Consider the following 8675-nt stretch of genomic DNA (forward strand, 5'->3'; position numbering starts at 1 on the left):
GATTTTGAGGAGTTTTGACATCACTCTCATCCATTAAGGTCGTGCCGCAAGCAACAAGGCACGTTGTCAATTACCATTAGAAATTTGACATCCCGCGCTTACTATTTTAAAGTCAACATTTAAGGCTCGAGTAAGCTCTTTTCTATAATTCCTCTATTGGGACGCCCCTACGTGAGATGCCTATCCGAAGATATCTCGGCGTCAAATGTCTATATGAAGATACCTCAAAGTGAGATACCTCTACGAAGATGCCTTCATGCGAGACACTATTGAAATAAATAAAGGTGGATACCACGATATACCATCTGATGATAAATTCTATCACATTAAATGAGGCTGGTCATGTGCGAGGTTCGCAATAATTAACGGGAATGCTATTAACGTGCAAATCAAAGGTTTTCAAAGAAAGAGGGGTGAACTATGAAGTGTTTAACAGGAAGATTCAGAAAACTATATAACCAAGTCAAAGGGAGAAATTCACGCTCATTACTTCATTAATGATCCGGAGGAAGAAGACATACTGCTGAAAAATTCCTTGGTCTTGATGTTCGATAATAGTCCTCAAATTGAAATGATGGGAGATGGTGTGGAGAAATATGAGGAAGATAAAGCTCCAGGATGATGATATAATGATGTTGGTCTTAGAATGACTGTAAGGTGGAGGAAGTGGCTGGAAAATGAGGCCCCGTGTTTCATAATGAGCGCCCCATAATTACAAGGAAATTATAGGAAGAGGCCCCTTGTACATGAGCGGGAATTCCTCAAAATTTTGTTAGTGAACAATGTTGGGTTTCGGGGAATAAAAACACGGTGGAAATAATAAATAAAACCGTGAAAATAGAATAAAATCGAAACCCATCGCAGGATCTATGCAAAAAATAATATTTAATTCATGGATGAGATGTTTACCTTAAAGAGCTTTACAATATGGTTGTCAAAAGTGAAAGAGATGTGTCCTAAGTCCAGTCATGTATGATGATTTAGGAATAACTTTTATGTAATCTATTTTGATTTTATTGATATTAATAAAAGACTTGTTTTGTTTTTATTGCGGGCTCTATCTATTTAAATGTTTAAATAAGATATACCACAGTTTAGAGTAAAGCTTTTTATGGATTGTGATGAGATCATAATAATGAGACCTAAAAGATGATAACTCTAAACTTAAATAGTTCCTGGTCGTAGGATTACTAACTGGTAATTAATAATCCGCAAAGATCGGTACATACTATGCTTGCTTCATTATGAAGGATGTCTGTTCTCATAGACATTTGTGTGGTGACACTATAGCCAGTATGTAGGTGCTTATTATAGAATAAGTTCACTGAACATGACTCACACAACTGAACAACTGATGGAATTCACTCACGTATCAGCAGTTGTTCACATAGTGATAGTTGTACAAGTATCCTTAGACTTGAGGTCATCATAGTCATCTTGTGTACACTGAACCATGCTTTGGTTTAGTTCTTAGTCTCAAGGGACAATTATAAGGGCTCTACTGGGTATAGGAATTTGTACACGAAGATAGTGTATGATCAATAAAGGATCTACCCCTTCCAGTGAAGGAAGAGAATGTTCAATGCTGATCCACTTATGCTAGTTCAGGAATCTCTGGCCAGAGTGAATGAAATTAGAAGGAGTTTCTAATTTACATTAAATAGAACTAAGCATAGTGAATGGGAAAGCAAGTGATTAAATAAGATAGGCTTGACACAAGTTCCATGCCTTGTATTTAATCGTGACATTGCATGGTAGAAGGAATTGATTGTACGGTAACTACTCACTGAATAAGTTCTTGGTATTCTAAGCAGTGAATTCGTATTATCCAGATAGTCGCGATATGCTGAGAAGTATCCCTCACGATGTAGAATAAATATAATTAATTAATTAATCATATTTAATTAATTAGAGAATTTATATAAATAATGATAAAATGGTTTTATTATTATTTATTTCTACTACCGGCTTAATATTGAACCTTCAGGGTCACACCATAAAAGAGAATGATTTATTGATGGAGGAATTAATTAATAATGGCTGGTAATTATTTATTTATGAAATAAATAATTAATTGGAAAATTTAAAAATTGATTAAATGAGATTTAATTGATTATAAATTAATTAAAAAAAGGTTCTTAATATTATTAATTAAGAATCTAATTTTTGAAAATTAAATCAAGAGAGAGAATTATTTCTAAAGAGTTTAGAAAAAGGATTAATAATTAAAAGGTATTTAATTATTAGTGAGAATAATAAAGGGTTAATAATAATAATATTTTATGGGAAAATTTTCAGCTGAAAATTATGCCTCTAAATATACTATTATAAACCCTATTTTTGCCTCAACCAAAAAGATTTACAAAACCCTAATTATCTCCATCTCCTCCTCCTTCATTACATCGTTTTCTTGGTGGATACCGGTGGAGTGCTTCACACTTGAGGAGCAGCTGCTAAGGATCTCCGTTCATCATTTTTGGATCGCCATTAAAGACCTCCATCTTTCCATTAACGTAAAGCTTCTTAAGGTAAACATACTGAACTACGAATTAAATATTCTTTTTCGCATGGATCCTGCGTAGGGTTTCATTTTTTTTTAAGATTTAAATTTACGTTTTCGTTGCGTTTATGTGCTAAAAACCCTTCAAAAAGGAGATCCTAGCTTTAACCAACATCACGTATCCCGCCTTAACGATCTACATCGTAGAGGTATTCACACGAAAGCCGGTGCGGAGGAGGCGTGTAGTAACACCAAGAACATACTTGTTCCCCCCTTCCCTCTCACCTTTAGCTGCTAGGGTTTTATGTTTTCATCTAATAAAAACGTAATCCTAATTTTATCCTTAAGGATATTTATATAGAAAGGCCAAAAACAGTACTAACCCTAATCCAAGTTAGAGTTTATTAAAATCTGAAATTTTATTTATTTAATATTTAAGTCTAACTCAATTATCAAATAACAACTGAATTTCGAAATAATAATATACAGATTTAAAATTCATTCACCCCACTAATTAAGTCCAACTTAATTAATAATAAATAATTCGAATTTCCTATTTAATTAAAATCCGGATTCGAATTAAATATTCCTCCAAGATTTCTTTGTGCGACCCTATAGGTTATTATTACGTTGGAAATTATTTAAATATCTCATATTTAAATTATAAACAATTAGCAGAATCTAGTAATACATCATTCCTACCCAAGTAATAATAATTAAATCGGTGATCGATTAAACCTTTCGTGAATAATGTACAATGTAATGTTATGTCATATTTTTCATGGTTTAATCCAGGTTTTCTTGGTCAATGAGTAGACTATCATTTCAAATCAACATTTGAGCGCGACGTCACGCATTTCATAGTCTAGCTCACACAAGAGGTCAATAACATTTCTCCAAAATTATGAGGGTTAAATCATTTCTAGATCATTCATATTTCTCACACGATTCCTAATATACCCGAAGTCCACTTTTATCATTACTCGGTCAAATGCAACTTTGATATAATCAAAGTATATTAATCATCGTATAGAAATATAATGATTTCAAGTCGAAGGACCATTACATCATTATCACTGTGAGAATTACTTATGAAACAACAAGCATGTAGAATCTCATATTGGGTATATCCAGCACCATGTATATCTACATCTGCCCGTGTTTTTGACTTTATTATCACTATATCTATGATCAATGAGATGTGATCATCAGTCAACAAACACACTAGTCTTAATGCATTATTATTGTCCCTTAATAATAATATCCGCCTAAAGAAATTCGGAAATATCGATACTATTCACATAATCTCAATTCTAAGTCGCGTACTTAGAGATATAGAGTTTATATCATATTTCAAGGATATTTATTAATCTAATATTTATATCGCGGTAAATTAAAACTAAAAAAATTATTAAAAAAATAATCGATAGAACATAAACATTAATAATCCAAATGTCATAAACAAAACATAATATTGTTGTCTCTAGGACACAAACTGATAGACAATGCCAAGGTTATGAATGTGGTACCCAGAATAGGTTTAATCAGCAAATAGTAAGGGATCGACCTAAGGTTTTTCCATCGGGCGCGCCCTTGGGAGGGCGAGGGTAAGGCACATGTGATTGGTTATGTGACGTCACACTATGTCACATGTAATTTAGAGAAATTTTCATTAAAATCAAGAAGATTCTCAAACTCAGGGAAATGTTCAAACTCAGGAAAACACACAATTTTAAGGAATTCCCTCTAAGAGATATGCCTTTTATAGGTTGCCTCATCATGAGATGTCATTTATTGGATGACTCTTCATGAGATGCCTCATTTAGAGAGTGAAAATCATAATAATTTTTAGAGAGGAATCGCCCTCCAAGAATGAACATCCTTGTCGAGGTAGAAATTTCTCTTACAGAGAAAGCGCCCTCCAAAAATAAAGACCTTGTTGAGGTAGACGCTACTTTTACAGAGGACGTGTCGTCAAAGGATGATGACCTTATCGAGATAGATGTTCCTCTTATAGACGACGCACCCTACAAGGATGGATATCGTTGTCAAGATAGAGGCTCCTATTATAGAGGAAGCGTTCTCAAATAATAAATTTTTTTGCCGAAATTGACGCTTCTCTTATAGAGGACACACCCTTCAAGGATGATTGCCTTGTCGAGTGTTCCTCCTACAGAGAGAGTGCCCTCCAAGGATGATGACCTTTTCAAGTAAGACACCCCTCTTACAGAGGACGTTCCCTTCAAGGATGAAAACCTTATCGAAAATACGCTTCTCTTACATCTACCCTCCAAATATGAGATGATGGCGGAATATCCTAGATGTTTCGACATTGATTTGAATCCTGAAATCACATTTGCTTGTTTAAAAAATGAGATCAAAAATTTTGAATTGTGACTTGGCAGAAAGTATGAGGCGAGCTAGAAAGTGTTAGTTGAAAAAAAAGTATATTTGTATTGTTGGTGAAAAACCATCCTCATTGATAGGGTGCGTCCTCTCAGCACTAGATATTTTCCAATCCTCCACACTTGTGTTTTTAGAGTTAACTCCATATTTTTAGCTTCAAAGGCTTTATTCTGGAAAATTTTTGAATCCAACTATTTTGATCTTAGAAGACTTATGTGGGTTACTAATTGAAACTCTTTTAAAATTTATTTATTACTTGAAGATCGGAGAGCTACCCTTATATTCCGGTCACTCTAGTCTCTCTCTCTCTCTCTCAACCATGATGATACTCTCACGTGAATGTCTAGTATGCTTATTATTCTTCTTAATTCATTTATGAAAATCCCGATTGAGGAAGTGTAGTTGTAGGTTGCATAAAGAAAAGGTATTCCTGGATAAATGTCGAGATGTGTTGTTGGTAACAAACACAAAGTTGAAACTTAGTACTAACTTTGAGATGAAAAAGTAAAGTCTTATGTTTTCTAAAATATGATAAGCCTCACTGATAACACAATAAGACATTACCCGTGATCCAGTTCCCCAAAGTTTAAAGACGCAAAAACATATTAAAGTGTAGAAATGAAAGGTTAGAGGAATGATATACTCCCTTTGTCCCAATTCAACTGTCATGTTTGACTTTTTATGGTCAAATTGATCCAATTTTGACCAAAGTTTTCATAGAGTATATAATCGAACAAAATTACAAAATTTATATCATTAAAAAGTACATGTAATCTACTTTAATACGTATTTTCAGTTTTTAAAAATAATAAATTATTGATGTTTGATTTACCATAAAATTGGGTCAATTTGACCAAAAAAATCAATTAGGACAGATAAATTGGAATAAATGGAATACCTCTTTACAAGGTTACAAGCACGATCAGGGGATTTGGGAATTTTATAGTAGAAAACGGAGAAGTTAAGAGCTGGTCCAAGCCTTATTGGGTGAGTGGATGTAATATCCCACATCGATAATAATAAGAGTGTTTGAGACCTTTATAAATAGAAGTCAACAACTAACGTGTACCAAATCGCTAGCTTTTTCGGACTGACCTGTGGTGGGTTGTAAGGTCCGGTATGCATTCAATTGTGGGCTTGGGTTTTATAAATGGTATCCGAGATATGCCCGACCGGAAGTGCAGAGGCATTGCCCAAGTTCCGTTTGCGTGTTTTTGTGAGATCGACGAGGACGTCGATCCTATAAGAGGGGGTGTTTATAGTATCCCACATCGATAAGAATAATAGTATTTGAGACCTTTATAGATACAAGTCATCAACTAATTTGTAACAAATCACTAGTATTTTCGGACTGACATTTGGTGGTTTGTTGGGTCCGGTATGAATTCGGTTGTGGGTTTGAGTGTTATAGTGGAAGCAAGACTAAGAAAAGTATTTGAATAAAGTGATTAATTATTTTATGATTATTTAAGATTTATATAATTAGGTTAATGACAATCGTACCATACGCGATACACGTCTTTTAAAAATTTACCTTTATTTATTTAAATTTTAAAATTTATTTATGAAAATTTGTAATGTACATATATATATCGTTATTTCTAACGTTCTTGTAATATTATTTTTAATTTTTATAACTTGTTGTAATATTGTTGCAACAAATATGAATATATTGAGAAATATACAAATGATGAATTGAATTACAGTATATATAGTACAATATCTAATCATGTTCTATATACTGTTGTATCACTGATGTATCATATTTTGGTGTTTATATAGTAATTAAACAATGTATTTTTTTAATTTGTTAAATTTCTAATTATATTTTATTTAGGATTGTATTTGGACAATGTATCACAATTGGTGTTTGAAAAGTATTAGAACAATATAATCATTTTTGTTTATAATTATATTAAAAACTATGTGAAATAACCGCGCGAAGCGCGGTTGTTAAAAATATTTTAAGGTGCATTATAAGGCACCTGAAAATCAATTTTGTCAAAATATTTTGTATTTACTAAGATATTAGGTAGCATAATATCACATTTATAGTAAAATATTTACTTGAACATTTTGTAATTTACTCTTTGTAGCATATTAAAATATTTTTTGTTAAGCAACACCAACTCAAATCACTTGAGCCATGTAATGTTCCTATTCCTAGCATACTGCAAATGAATATAGATATTAAATATAATCAATCATTAACTTCTTTTTAGATGCATTCAATTTCTCAATATACATATTATCTTCAGCATCCTATACATCTTGCCTGATTCGCTTTAATCTACTCTCCAATGTTTAAAACCATGCAATTAACCCCTGACACTCATTCTCGTAGGAGCATGTCAATTTTTAGTGCCTTGATCAGTGATGTGGTCATCCACATTGTACACAAACCAAAAGAATGTGGCAATACATCCCTAAGTGATCATTAAAGTTGCTTCAAAATTATAAATATAGTTGTAGATTGTAATTAGCAGAGGCTCATAATAATCCACCCAATTTGCTAAAAAGTTAACATTATCTAACTTAGCACATACGGGATGAAAGCATTAGAGTATAGGACAACACATCCACAAAGATTTATAAAAAAAACCAAGATGGTTATTATGCCTACATCATATAGAAACTAAAAAAATATATTGAAATATATTTTGCTGATAATAATTTGATTGTAGCGCGTCTATATACCTAACCATCACCGTCTAAAAGTGCACAAATTATTAAGGTATGAGTGCTCCCACACAATACGACTTTTGGAGACCATTATATGCGTTGTCAAGTCTACTGATCACCTCAAAATCTTAAATCAAAATATAATGACACAAAGCTAAAACAAACATCAAAACCAAATCATACATATTCATTGCATATCATCCAAACTCTACTTAATACTTTCACTTAAGGTTTTCACAAAGCGACTTGGAAATTATAAGTAATTACCTATCAAAATCAACCATACTTTTAAATTAGAGCTGGCAGGAAAAAAATAATACTAATTTCTCAAGTTCAATGTCATCCTTGACTTTATCGATCGGAAGTTTTGATCACCCATAACTTATACCTTTCATTTATATATGAAAATTAAAGTTTCACGGCCTTTTTTTGAGAATGCAACAATCACGTGTCCCTAAAAAATTTAGAAGAGTTAATTGTGAACCTAATTTCAGCTTATTTTTATATCGTCCGATATATGAACAATGACGATAATAATTTTCGGCAATGCCAATATTCCACATTTCAGGATATCATACTGTTAATTCCGTAATCACATAGATCAAATTATACTACTTCACAATCACCTATTAACAAAAAGAACATATGTAACAAATTTCATAATATTTAACCTTCCACGAAAATAAATAAAACTACTTGCTTGTCAGATAAAATCAAGATAACAATGGATCACATTTACCAGAGCCATGCACTCACTTTCGCAATCAACCTATAGTCTTCTAAAGGTGCCAGGAGTCATAAGCTCTGCACCAAAACTAACCACATTCCAAAACAAAATCTTGAAAGTTCGATAAAAAATAAAAGTTAAAAAAATATAAAGCATCCCCTCATATTACTAAACCAATACAAATTACTGGTAAAATAAAAGAATCACAAGTAATTGAGAACTTAAAATACTCAATAAAATATGATAAAAATAAAATAGTGTGAATTTAATTTTATCATATCTTGTCCATCGACATCTAAAGAAGTGCTCAAATTATTAAGGTATGAGTGCTCCTTGAAAATTAACCACAACTTGTTTTGA

Source organism: Apium graveolens, chromosome 10, assembly GCF_009905375.1.
Source record: "Apium graveolens cultivar Ventura chromosome 10, ASM990537v1, whole genome shotgun sequence".
Classification (NCBI taxonomy): domain Eukaryota; kingdom Viridiplantae; phylum Streptophyta; class Magnoliopsida; order Apiales; family Apiaceae; genus Apium; species Apium graveolens.